Raw genomic sequence first — 14,681 nt, 5'->3', positions numbered from 1 at the left:
ACAAGATGTAAATATGTCCAGGAGGCTGCTAAAAAGCCTACAGCAACATTAAAGGAGCTGCAGGAATTTCTGGCAAGTACTACATCTGACAATAATCTCCCACATTCTTCATATGTTGTCTGTGGGATAGGGTGGCAAGATGGAAGCATTTTCTTAAACAGAACAAAACATTCAAGCCTGGCTATGTTGTGCCAAAACCTACATGAAGTCTGCCAAAAGTATGTGGGGGGAGTGTTATGGTCTGATGAAACCAAGGTTGATCTTTTTAGCCATAATTCCCAACAACAAAAGGACATCATACAGTGTAGCATGGTGAATGCAGTAATATGCCTTGGGGCTGTTTTTCAGCAGCTGGAACTGGGGCTTTAATAAAGCTGGAGGGAATTATAAACAGTTCCAAATATAAGTAACTCCTGGAACAAAACCTTCAGGCTTCTAATAAAAAGCCAAATATGAAGAATTTCACTTTTCAGTATGACTATAAGCCTAAGCACAAGTCTAAATCGACAAAAGGAAAAACTTTGCTAGAAGAATAGCAAAGTTTTGGAAAGGCCCAGCTAGAGCCCTAACTTGAATCAAATTGAAAATCTATGGATTATCTGAAGAACTCTGTACATAGGAGATCCCCTCACAATCTGACAGATTTGGAGCACTACTGAAAGGCTAGTCCTGATCTGGCACACCCCAATAAGTTTACTAAGTTGGCAGATGAGGGGAGTGTTAAGGCCCCATCACACATAGCGATCTCGCTAGCAAGATCGCTGCTGAATCACAATTCTTGTGACAACAGCGATCTCACCAGCAAGATCGCTGTGTGTGACAGCGATCAGCGGCCGGCCCCCCTGCCGGTATCACTGATCACTGCAGGAAAGGCCAGAACTTTTTTTGGTCGCTGGCCAGCACACATCGCTGAGTGTGACAGGCGGGAGACCAGTGACCTGCTGCTAACTAACGTACACATCGGGTATCCAAGGGACGTGCGATCAGCACAGCGACGCCGAGCGCCAGGCATCGCACACGTTAGTAACCAGCGCGCTGATGCAGGGAGCTGGTAACTAACGTACACATCGGGTATCTAATGAGGAGGCAGAATTAAAAAATCAACAGCATGCGAAGAGTTGGTTTTATTTATTTTTTACGCCGTTCCATGTGCAGTATAAGTCATTAGGCGACTGTATTCTTCGGGTCGATGCGATTACAGCGATATCAGATTTATATCGAGGTTTTTATGTTGAGCAGCTGTCACACACTAAAAGACGGTTTTTATTGCAAAAATTGGTTTTAGAATCACCACATTTTGAGAGCTAAAAGTTTTCCATATTTTGACATGTGAGTCGTGTGAGGGCTTGTTTTGTGCAGGATGAGTTGAAGTTTTTATTGGTACCATTTTTGGGCACATGACTTTTTTTTCACTTTCTGTTCTTATTTTTTTGGGAGTCAGAATTAATAAAAACCAGCAATTTCTTTTGGGTGGGGGGTGGGTCAATACGACTACAGCGATACCTCATTTATATTTTTTTTCAATGTTTTGGCGCTTTTGCACAATAAAAAATTATTTTTGCATCACTTTATTCTGAAAGCTATAACTTTTTTATTTTTCCGCTGATGGAGCTGTACGAGGACTTGTTTTTTGCAGCACAAGATGACGTTTTCAGCGGTACCATTTTTATTTACATCCGTCTCTTTGATCGTGTTTTATTCCACGTTTTGTTTGGCAATATGATAAAGTATTGTTTTTTGCTTTTTATTTTTTTATGGTGTTTACTAAAGGGGTTAACTAGTGGGACCGTTTTATAGTTTGGGTCGTTGCGGACGCGGCAATACCAAATATATGTACTTTTATTGTTTAGATTTTTTGCTTATTCAATTATTTACGGTATTTAAAGAGACAATTTTTTTATTTTTTTCATTCAAATATTTCTTTAGAGATATAATATCTTTTGATTTTTTTTTTTTTTTTTTTACTTTTTTCTAATTTTTGTTTTACTTAGTCACACCATGGGACTATCATTTTATGCAGGAATAATAGAAGAAAAGGTGGGCACCACATGAAATCTTAGGTAATCAATACCCCGGGTGCTACTATGCGCCAAAAACACTATAAGGCTGTGTGCCCACGATGCGTTTTGTTAAGCGTTTCCGCAGCGTTTGTGCCGGATCAGACGCTGCAGAAATGCTTAAAAGATGCATCAAATTAATTAGCATGTGTTTTTGGCTTTTTGTGCCAATGCATGCATTTTTCACCGCTCAGGAATCGCTTAGCGGTTAAAAATGCAGCATGCTCATTAATTCCCGCATTGCTCAGCGTTTTTAGCCATCCCCAATGTTCCCAGAAATCGCGTGTCAAGAAACGCACGTTTTCTGGGAAAGGGGATCCTTTTCCTGAGCGTTTAAAAACGCTAGCGTGGGCACATAGCCTAAATAGAAAAGGTAGAAACAAAAGTGCAGAAAAAAGTGCACACACAGATCAGATGTATATATAGAAAGGCTTTATTAAACACCAATGCCTGACAGACAGAAAAGTTATTTTAAAAACACCATATGGCCTATATATCAAAAAATCCCATAAGTGATACCATTTTAAAAATTGCACTTTTCAAGTTAATCTAAAATGTTGTTAGGAATTTAACCTTTCAGGTGCTTCACATGAATTTATTCAAAGTGGATTGAAAAATTTAATGTTTTGAAGTATCAGATTTCTTTAGCTGCAATTTTTCCATTTTCATAAGGGATAAGAGGAGAAAAGGAACGCCATGTCACATTTGCAGACCCCCTGATATGCGAATACTGCAGAAATCCCCTACAAGTGATTGCATTTAACTAGACCCCTCAAAGAATTCATCCAGGTGAGTTACTAAGCAGTTTTAACCTATATATGCTTCACAAAACTATAATATTTCGATGTGAAAACAGAAAGTTACATTTTTTTCCAGTAAAATACTGTTTTAGCGCCATATTCATAATTTTCACAAGTGGTAATAGGAGAAAATGGACCCCATAATTTGTTAATTGTTATGTATCTTTTCCCGAACATAGACACAGTGATACCCCAATTGTGGTAAAAAACTAATGTTTGGGCATATGGCAGATTCGGAAATTAAACCCAGATTTCTAAAATTAAAGCATTATATAGTGGCTTTGCATAGATGGCATTAGTTTGGAATATAAAACCTGATGATGGGTTCCCTTCAAGTGCACTGGCACATAGGAAGGAAGGGTATTTAACCCCTTCCTGACATCAGACGTACTATCCCGTCCATGGGACCCGGGCCCCTATGCCCATGGACGGGATAGTACGTCTCAGCGATAAGCGGCGCCCAAGTGGTGAGCGCCACTGATCGCGGCCGGGTGTCGGCTAATTATCACAGCTGACACCTGGCACAATATGTCAGGGGCGGTCACGGACCGCCCCCAACACGTTAACCCCTTGCACACCGCGATCAAACACGATCGCGGTGTACCGGGGGTTAAAGGGAAGCATCGGCAGGGAGGGGGCTCCCTCCGTGCTTCCCTGAGCCCCCCACAGCAGCACAATGTGCAGCGCTGCTGCGGGGTGCTCCTGCCCTGCAGGCCCCCGAATCCAAGATGGCGACGGGGGCCTGCAGGGAGCCGGCTTCCTCAGTGCCTGCAAAGCGCAGGCATGAGGAAGTCTGCAGCAGTGCCTGTGACAGATCGCTGATCTGTCACAGTGATCTATGATGTGACAGATCAGCGATCTGTCACAGGACAGTGATGTCCCACCTGGGACTATGTAGTAAAGTTAAAAAAAAAAAAAAGTGTTAAAATAATTTTAAAAAAATTGCCAAATAGAAAAAAAAAAATTCCCCCAATAAATCCATTTTTTGGAAATAAAAAAAAACAAAACAATAAAAGTACACATATTAGGTATCGCCGCGTCTGTAACGACCTGCCCTATAAAACTGTCCCATTAGTTAACCCCTTTAGCGAAGACCTTAAAAAATAAAAATAAAAAACGAAGCAAAAAATGATTTATTATCTTACCGCCAAACAAAAAGTGCAATAACGCGCGATCAAAAAGATGCATATAAATATCCATGGTACCGTTGAAAACGTCATCTTGTCCCGCAAAAAACAAGCTGGCACACAGCATCATCAGAGAAAAAATAAAAAAGTTATAGCTCGCAGAATAAAGCGATGCAAAAATAATTATTTTTAATATAAAATAGTTTTCATTGCATAAAACCGACAAAACATTAAAAAAAAACCTAAATGAGGTATCGCTGTAACCGTACTGACCCGAAGAATAAAGCCACTTTATCAATTTTACCACACGCGGAATGGTGTAAACGCACCCCCCCCAAAAGAAATTCATGAAACGCTGGTTTTTGTTCATTCTGCGTCCCAAAAATCGGAATAAAAAGCGATCAAAAAATGTCACGTGCCTGAAAATGGTACCAATAAAAACGTCAACTCGTCCCGCAAAAAATAAGACCTCACATGACTCGGTGGGTCAAAATACGGAAAAATTATAGCTCTCACTATGTGATGATGCAAAAACTATTTTTACAATAAAAAGCGTCTTTTCGCGTATGACAGCTGCCAAATATAAAAACCGCCATAAATAGTAAATCAAACCCCCGTTATCACCCCCTTAGTAAGGGAAAAATAATAAAATTAAAAGAAAATGTATTTGCTTCCATTTTCCCGTTAGGGCCAGGGCTAGGGTTAGGGCTGAGATTAGGGTTAGGGGTGTTTTGGCGTTAGGGTTGGAGTTAGAATTGGGGGTTTCCACTGTTTGGGCACATCAGGTGCTCTCCAAATGCAACATGGCGTCTGATCTCAATTCCTGCCAATTCTGAGTTGAAAAAGTCAAATGGTGCTCCTTCCCTTCCAAGCTCTGCCATGAGCCCAAACAGTGTTTTACCCCCACATGTAGGGTATCGGCCTACTCAGGACAAATTGCAAAACAACTTTTGGGGTCCAATTTCTCCTGTTACCGTTAGGAAAATAAAAAATTGGGGGCAAAAATATCATTACTCTGTCGCCTTATTGGGGGACACAGAACCGTGGGTGTTATGCTGCTGTCCACTAGGAGGCGACACTATGCATAATCTGAAAAAGATTAACTTTGGCTCCTCCTCTGCAGTATACACCCCTGGACGGCGTCAGCCTTCTCCAGTTTTTGCTTAGTGTCGCAAGGAGGCACACCTAAGAGTTTTTACTCCGTTTTTTTCCTTGATTTTTTTTTTTTTTTCTCTTCAACGGATTACAGATGAAGAAAAGCGGGTCCCCAGCGAGACTCCCGGCATGGCTCCCTCCTCGGTCCCCTATTAAGGGGTACCCGGTTGAGGTCGAGACGGCTATTCCCCATGTCGCTCCTTCCCCAGTCCCTCGGGTACTGGCTTGAAGTCGAGACCCCCCCTCCTTCCCCAGTTCCCTTGGGCTCTGGGCTGAGGTCGAGGATAGGATGAAGCCCCCTGACGGTGACAGCAGCACCCTCCCTAATCCTCCTCTGGGGGCATTAGGTTGAGACACCGCAGGTAGGGCCTGTATCAGGCACCATTCGGCCACTTACAAGTCCAGGGACCCCAGCCCAGCTGCGGGCTCCTGTTGGGACTGGGGGAGGTGCAGGCAGGCATGGCACTTGTCAGAGACGGGGCTCCCTGCGCCCCTGTCTCTGTGGCAGCACCAGCTGCATAGCGCCTCAAAGGGACCCCCCACAGGGCCTAGTTCGCGCTCATAACCCCACCGCTAGCCTGCCGTTCAATCCGGGGGGGGGTCTGGTTTGAATCCGAACCCCCCTGGACAACCGCGCCGTCCTGGAGCCCTTCTGGGCATGAGGTATCAAATTTAGGCCGCGGCTTCGGCCTAGCCGAAGTCGCCGCCCTATTCCCGCCCCCTGGATGACGAAAATGACACTGCAGTGTCATAGAAGGGGCGGATCGAGGCAGGAAGGGCGTGCTTTTACATAGCTCAGCGCGCCCTTTTCAGCTCTCCGCCCCCTTCCCCCTCCACCTCAGAATCCCGGTGGCCATCTTGCTGCAGCAGGAAACATAGCTGACAGCCATACAACAGTCTTCGGGGGGCACAGGACTGTGATTTGTCGGCGCTGGACTTAGGGGCACACTGGTGGGGTAAGATCACAGCTGGGCTCTCTTTACTCAGCTGTGCATTCATATTACCTATAAGTTCTCCCCTTTGCATAGCCCCTGTAGGACCCCTGCTAGCCAGCCTCGTGCATGATGCCGGGCTCAAGGAAGAAAACCAGGCAAGAGCATTCTGCACAGCCTGCAAGACCACTCCCCAGGGGCAGCACGGACCCACACTGCCGGGACTGTGTCCAAAACACTGGGTCAGAACCAACGCTTCTGCGTCTTCTTCCATACCGGAATGGGCTACTCAGATGTTGCAGTCTATAACACAGTCCATACATAGCCTGACCTCTACACTACTGCAGGCTTTGCAGGGTCATGTCTCGGCTATGAACGTTACCCAGGCCACCGGCCGTTCTAGGCCTAGCGTGACTGCATTCGTCAGGTGGCGGCCGCTAAGCAGCTTGAGCCTTGGCCGGAACCCAAATGGGAGACCAGCCCGCGCTAGCAGGTCCGGGGTCATGCGTTTAAATCTCGGGGACATGCCACTTCCGACCACAGGTCGCATTCATCTGCGTCCTCACATAGCACTCGGTCGTCCCCCTCCAGGGAGAGACACAGTGGCTCCAGGTCACCTAGTCCGTCCCCTGACAGAGACAGACAATGCGGATCTCCGCAACGATTTCCGACCACAGACTCGGAAGGCATATGTGACTCTAAACCAGACAACGAAACAGAGAATTATCTCGTCTCCTGTCCCCCTAGCAATACTGCAATAGTTGAGGATATCGTCTCTCCCATCCTTCGGGTGCTGGACATTTCAGATCCAACCCCGGAAGCACTAGAACACAAGATTTCCTTTGAAAGTGTTCAGAAACCATCGAAGGTCTTCCCTAATCACCCGGAATTTCAAAAAATCCTTTCTAAGCATTTTTTGCAGCCTGAGAAAAAATTTGCCAATCGAAAGTATTTGGAAGCAAATTACCCCTTTCCACAGAAAGACACCAAGGATTGGACAGATTCACCTGAAGTGGACCCTTCAGTCTCTACGCTGGCAGCACAAACGCTTCTCTCGCTGCCGGACAGTTCAAGAACACAGCAGACAGACAAGTCGAACGCATGGCTCGTTCAATCTTTGAAGCGGCAGGTGCCTCTTTGGCTCCCGCATTTGCTTCAGTTTGGGCAGCCAAGGCCATCATGGCTTGGGCTGATCTATTGCAAAAGGGCCTTCAAGCTTCAAATCCTCAGCTGGCGGACCAGGCGGTGCAAATTGCAGGGGTGGCAGATTACATGGTCCATGCAGCGTTGGACTCTGCAAGAGGAATAGCGGGAATAGCATCAAACGCCATCACAATCCGGCGTATTCTCTGGCTAAGAGAATGGAAAGCGGATGCGGCCTCAAAAAAGTCCCTAACAAATCTCCCGTACTTCAGTGGCCGTCTTTTCAGTGAAAAGCTGGATACAATGATATCCATTGCTACGGGGGCAAAAGTACTTCCCCAACTAAGACCAAAACGCACGTTTAAAAGGCGTAATCAATCTCGTTTCCGATCCTTTCGGAATTCTTCAGGCTGGTCCGTCTCACGCCCAGCACAAAACCGTAATCGTTCCCCGGCAGGGACAACACACGTGCGGCACAGAGGCCGGACAGGAACTGGCAATCAAAGACAAGCCAGGCAAAACCTAAAGGAGGAAAACCTCAGACTTTTCCCTTATCCTGACTCATGCCCTCTGGAAGACACCCCACTTGTAGGCGGACGACTGCTACTCTTTCAGCAGGTCTGGCTGCCTATTACAGAAGACAAGTGGGTCAAGGAAATAGTGTCTTCAGGATACAAAATCGAGTTTACTACCAGCCCACCGCACAGGTTTTTTCCCTCTGTCCCTCCAAAATCCCCGCTCAAAGCTCAGGCCTTCCGTCAAGCGGTTTCTTCCCTCCTGCGAGCAGGAGTCATAGTGCCAGTCCCAGCAGAAGAGCGCTTCCGAGGGTTCTACTCCAATCTGTTCGTGGTGCCCAAGAAGGGAGGCGGCGTCCGACCCATACTAGACCTCAAGCAACTCAACAAGTATGTTCGAGTTTGTCACTTCCGCATGGAATCCCTCCGGTCAATCGTTGCGTCTATGGAAAAGGAGAATATCTTGCCTCCATAGACATACAGGACGCATACTTGCATATACCGATTGCTCCCGCCCATCAGAGGTTTCTCAGATTCGCAATCAACCAAGACCATTACCAGTTTGTGGCCCTCCCGTTCGGTCTCGCCACGGCTCCCAGAACATTTACAAAGGTCATGGCAGCTACCATGGACGTTCTGCACTCCAGAGGCACAGTAGTCGTTCCATACCTGGACGACCTTCTCATCAAGGCCCCCACCCTCAAGGACTGCGAGGTCAATGTCTCGATCACGATCGACACTCTGACGCGCCTGAGATGGTTAGTCAATTTACAGAAGTCCTTGACTACCCCGAGTCAGTCTCTGACCTTCCTGGGGATGCTATTCGACACCTCCAAGGGTCTGGTGATCCTCCCCAGGGACAAGGCACTGGCTCTCTGTCTGGGAGTTCACACACTCCTCCGCAAGTCCCCCAGATCTCTCCGGTATGCCATGAGAGTACTTGGCAGGATGGCAGCAGCAATGGAGGCGGTACCATTTGCCCTGTTTCACCTCAGACCCCTTCAACTGGCCATCCTCAAGTCCTGGGACAGGAATCCGTTCTCCCTCGACAGGGAGTTCCGGTTATCAGCAAACACCAGGAGGTCCCTGCACTGGTGGCTCAAGCCAACCTCGCTTGCAAGGGAAAAATCCTTTCTCTCCGGTCAATGGAAAGTTTTGACCACCTACGCAAGCCTTACGAGTTGGGGCGCGGTGCACCTACATCAGAGAGCAAGGCAGGTGGTCACCAAGGGAATCGACCATGCCCATCAACATCCTGGAAATTCGGGCCATCTTCCTGGCTTTGAAAGCCTTCCATCACTTGCTGGCAGACTCTCATATCAGAGTACAGTCGGACAATGCCACGGCAGTGGCATACGTGAACCATCAAGGCGGCACCCGCAGCATCCAGGCGATGACCGAAGTAACGCGTATCCTACAATGGGCGGAGGCTGCAAGGTAGGTACTCTCCGCGGTCCACATTCCGGGTGTGGACAACTGGGAAGCCGACTATCTCAGCCGACAAGGAATGGACTCGGGGGAATGGTCTCTCCATCCCGAAGTCTTCTGTCAGATCTGTCATCGTTGGGGTACCCCGGACGTGGATCTGATGGCATCCCATCTCAAGGCCAAGGTTCCCAATTTCATGACCAGGACGCGCGATCCGCGGTCGCTCGGAGCAGATGTCCTGGTTCAGGACTGGACCCAGTTCCAGCTTCTGTACTTTTTTCCACCCCTCCCCCTGATCTCCAGAGTCCTGAGGAAGATCAAACAAGAGGGTGTTCCCACCATTCTGATCGCTCCAGACTGGCCCAGGCGTACATGGTACGCCGACGTTGTGCAACTCACAGCAGACGCCCCCTGGCGTCTCCCCACACATCCCGACCTCCTGTCACAAGGCCCGTTCTTCCACCAGAACTCAGGGGCTCTCAATTTGACGGCGTGGGTTTTGACCCTAGCAGGTTTTTCACCGGACGTTGTTAAAACCATGATCAGGGCTCGAAAGCAAACTCCAGCCAGGATTTACTATCGTACCTGGAAGATTTTCTTCACATGGTGCGACTCTCGTGGGCAGATTCCTCTTCCCTATTCTCTTCCAAAGGTCCTCGGTTTCCTTCAGTCAGGCCTGGACGCCGGGCTATCCCTGGGCTCGCTGAAGAGCCAGGTGTCAGCGCTCTCAGTGCTCTTTCAGAGGCGTATTGCTAACAAGCTGCAAGTGAAGACTTTTCTCCAAGGGGTTTCCCGATTGGTTCCCCCCTACAAACGTCCGTTGTATCTCAACCTGGTCTTGACAGCACTACAGTCACCTCCTTTTGAACCCCTTAAGGTGGTCTCACTCCGCTTTCTATCACAGAAAGTGGTTTTTCCTGGTGGCAATCACCTCGCTACGCAGGGCGTCTGAACTTTCAGCTCTTTTCCTGCAGACAACCCTTCCTGGTTTTTCACCAGGACAAGGTGGTTCTCCGTACAGTACCATCCTTCCGAATGTCGTGTCCAGCTTCCACCTCAATGAGGAAATATCACTACTGTCTCTTTGCCCGGCTCCCGTTCATAGGGTAGAGAAGGCTCTGCATACGCTTGACCTTGTCAGGGCATTGCGTATTTACGTGTCTAGGACTGCTCCCTTCTGGAAGTCTGATTCACTTTTCCTTCTTCCAGAAGGCGTTCGCAAGAGCCTACCGGCTTCCAAAGCCACCCTTGCTAAGTGGATCAAGTCCACCATTTAAGAGGCTTACCGCCTCAACAATTCTCCCCTTCCGGCCGGTATCACGGCACACTACGCGGGCGGTAGGGGCCTCTTGGGCCGTTCGGCATCAAGCCTCAGCACATCAAGTGTGTAAGGCAGCCACTTGGACTAGCCTGCACACATTTACAAAACACTACAGAGTGCATACCCATTCCTCAGCGGATGCGAGCCTAGGTAGACGGGTCCTGCAGGCAGCAGTACCCCAAGTCTAGAGGACTGTCAGCACAATATTCGTCCACTGCTTCCCACCCAGGGACTGCTTTGGGACGTCCCACGGTTCTGTGTCCCCCAATAAGGCGACAGAGTAAAGGAGATTTTTGTGTACTCACCGTAAAATCTTTCTCTTAGCCTTTAATTGGGGGCACAGCTCCCACCCTGTTGCCCTTGCGGGCCGTTGTTACGGTTGGGTTCTCATATTGTTGTTTGAGCCTGTTTATAGTAGCCTTTTTTTACAGGCATAGTTATGTTTCTGGTATATTCCTCCTAATGCTTTTGCACAAAACTGGAGAAGGCTGACGCCGTCCAGGGGTGTATACTGCAGAGGAGGAGCCAAAGTTAATCTTTTTCAGATTATGCATAGTGTCGCCTCCTAGTGGACAGCAGCATAACACCCACGGTTCTGTGTCCCCCAATTAAAGGCTAAGAGAAAGAGATTTTACGGTGAGTACACAAAAATCTCCTTTTTTGTGGAAAAAAATGATTTTTTTTATTTTCACGCACGGGCGTTGTAAACTTCTGTGAAGCACTTGGGGGTTCAAAGTGCTCACCACACATCTAGATAAGTTCCGTGGGGGGTCTAGTGTCCAAAATGGGGTCACTTGTGGGGAGTTTCAATAGTTTAGGTAGATCAGGGGCTCTCCAAACGCACATGGCACCCGCAGACCATTCCATCAAAGTCTGCATTCCAAAACATCACTACTTCCCATCCGAGCCCCGACGTGTGCCCATACAACAGTTTTCTCCCACATATGGGGTATCAGTGTACTCAGGACAAATTGGACAACAACGTTTGGGGTCCAATTTCTCCTGTTACCCTTGGGAAAATAAAAAAAATTGGTGACTAATTGATCATGTTTGTGGAAAAAATACGATTTTTTTATTTTCATGCCCGGGCATTATAAACCTCTGTGAAGCCCTTGGGGGTTCAAAGTGCTCACCACACATCTAGATAAGTTCCTAAGGGGGTCTAGTTTCCAAAATGGGGTCATTTGTGGGGGGGTTTCCACTGTTTAGGTACATTAGGGACTCCAAAGGCAACATGACACCCGCAGACCATTCCATCAAAGTCTGAATTCCAAAACGTCACTACTTCCCTTCCGAGCCCCGACATGCGCCCATTCAGTAGTTTTCTCCCACATATGGGGTATCAGCATGCTCAGGACAAATTGGACAACAACTTTTGGGGTCCAATTTCTCCTGGTACCCTTGGGAAAATAAAAAAATTGGTGACTAAAAGATCATGTTTGTGGAAAAAATACGAATTTTTTATTTTCACGCCCGTGCGTTATAAACTTCTGTGAAGCACTGGGGGGTCAAAGTGCTCACCACACATCTAGATAAGTTCCTTGGGGGGTCTAGTTTCCAAAATGGTGTCATTTGTGGGGGTTTCCACTGTTTTGGTACATCAGGGGCTTTCCAATCGCGACATGGTGTCCGATCTCAATTCCAGCCAAAAACGTCAAATGGCGCTGCTTCCCTTCCGAGCTCTGCCATGCGCCCAAATAGTGGTTTACCCCCACATGTGGGGTATCAGCGTACTCAGGACAAATTGCACAATAACTTTTATGGTCCTGTTACCCTTGGGAAAATAAAAATTGGGAAAAAAATGATTTTTTAATTGTACCGCTGTACGTTATAAACTTCTGTGAAGCCCTTGTGGGTTCAAAGTTCTCACCACATATCTAGATAAGTTCCTTGGGGGGTCTAGCTTCCAAATTTGGGTCACTTGTGGGGGGTTTCCACAGTTTAGGTACATCAGGGGCTCTCCAAACGTGACATGGCGTCCAATCTGAATTCCAGCCAATTTTGCATTGAAAAAGTCAAACGGCGCTCCTTCCCTTCTGAGCTCTGCCATGCGCCGAAACAGTGGTTCCCCCCCACATATCAGGTATCAGCGTACTCAGGACAAATTGCACAATAACTTTTGCAGTCCAATTTCTCCTGTTACCCTTGGTAAAATAAAAAAAATTGAACCTGAATTTTTTTTTTTTTGTGAAAAAAAGTTAGATGTTCATTTTTTTTAAATATTCAAAAAATTCCTGTGACGCACCTAAAGGGTTAATAAACTTCTTGAATGTGGTTTTGAGCACCTTAAGGGGTGCAGTTTTTAGAATGGTGTCACTTTTGGGTATTTTCTATCATATAGACCCCTCAAAGTGGCTTCAAATGTGATGTGGTCCGTAAAAATAAAATGGTGTTGCAAAAATGAGAAATCGCTGGTCAATTTTTAACCCTTTTAACTTCCTAACAAAATAAAATTTTGGTTCCAAAATTGTGCTGATGTAAAGTAAACATGTGGGAAATGTTACTTATCAAGTTTTTTGTGTGCCATATCTCTGTGATTTAAGGGCATAAAAATTCAAAGTTGGAAAATTGCGAAATTTTCAAAATTTTTGCCAAATTTCCGTTTTTTTCACAAATAAACGCAAGTTATTTGAATGAAATTTTACCACTATCATGAAGTACAATATGTCACGAGAAAACAATGTCAGAATCACCAGGATCCATGGAAGCGTTTGAGTTATTACCTCATAAAGGGACAGTGGTCAGAATTGTAAAAATTGGCCCGGTCATTAACGTGCAAACCACCCTTGGGGGTGAAGGGGTTAATTGTGTCAGAAAACTGCACAAAACAAAAACTTGTTAACTGTAGCATTGAACCATTCTACATAGTGAGATGCAACTACAACAACTCCCATTTTTAACTCCCACTTTGGTTACAAACCACTTTGATCAGCAAGCTCACACTGATTCCTCTGCTTTAATTTAAGCACCTGGGAACAATTAACTCCTCATAATTACCGTAAGTACACTGCATATAGGAAAGATGGGTTTTAAATTGGTACAAACAAAGCAAAACTCTGCTAATTGCAGCACTCAACTATCATTTTTTAACTCCCATTTTATTCACAAACCACTTAGTTCAGCGAGCCCACCCTCAGCATTTATAATAAAAGCTTTTGTCACAATTTGCAATGTCCATCACTAAAATAAAAGCTATAGATGCTGACAATTTAAAAAGTTATACTTCTTGTGAGCCACTTTTTTGTTTTGTTAGCACTAAGGAAGGCAGTTAACGTGATTGTAGATGATACAACGTAAGATTTTAGCAGGAGAGATTACGGTATATCATGAAAGAAACACTGGGTGGCGCTAAACTCCATTGTTTACATAAAGGTTTATTGTCGTGTGACATTTTTGTCATATTACCAAGGCATAATGGAGGGGAATCTATGAGAAACAAAGCAAGTTTCTTAAATATAGAACAGGTCTATTAGAGAAATTTCACGAGCAATGAAAAGCAGATGTCTTGAAGCAAATTATGGTATGAATTTAAACAACACGCAGAATTACTAATGTTTAGGCTATGTGCACATGGTGCAGATTCTGCTGCGGATCCGCAGCGTTTCTGGCCCAGTGGGTTCGCAGCAGTTTCTGCTGCGTTGTACAGTACCATTGTTTCCAGTGGTAAAACCAAATGCTGCGGGTTACAATCCGCAGCATGTCAATTGTTTGTGCGGAATCTGCTGCAGTTTCACATCTTCTCCATTGTAGAGGTGTGAAACCGCAGGGCTAAACCGCAGCCTAAGCCGCAGGAAACCGCAGGTTTTTTTGACCTGCGGTTTTTCCAAAATCCGCACCACCGAAAACTACGTGTGCACAAAACCTAAAAATTAGTGTGAAAGGGGTAATTATTGTTATAACTCTGCATGAGAGTGTGAGCAAATGATGTCGATAACATGAGATGTGCCATGCGTCACAAAAACCACTGTATTGCAGTAGTGAAGTCTTAGGAATGAGGGTTGTGCTGTGTCTTTAAGAAGCGGAGTCATTTGATAGCGTGAGATTAGCTCCTAAAGTACAGCCATGGACCTGTAATTATTTCAAAGAGCATAAAAGGTTCCTCTCTCTTACTAGCAGAGGTCAGGTAGATACAGAATGCACAGGCAGAAAGAGAAGAGCAGTGCAGCAGAGAAAAACACCTGCGCTGCAGGTAGCTAGCAAGTG

This window comes from Dendrobates tinctorius, unplaced genomic scaffold, assembly GCF_039654945.1.
Source record: "Dendrobates tinctorius isolate UK_male_01 unplaced genomic scaffold, ASM3965494v1 ptg000117l, whole genome shotgun sequence".
In the NCBI taxonomy this organism is placed as follows: Eukaryota; Metazoa; Chordata; class Amphibia; order Anura; family Dendrobatidae; genus Dendrobates; species Dendrobates tinctorius.
This window is presented reverse-complemented; position numbering follows the sequence as displayed.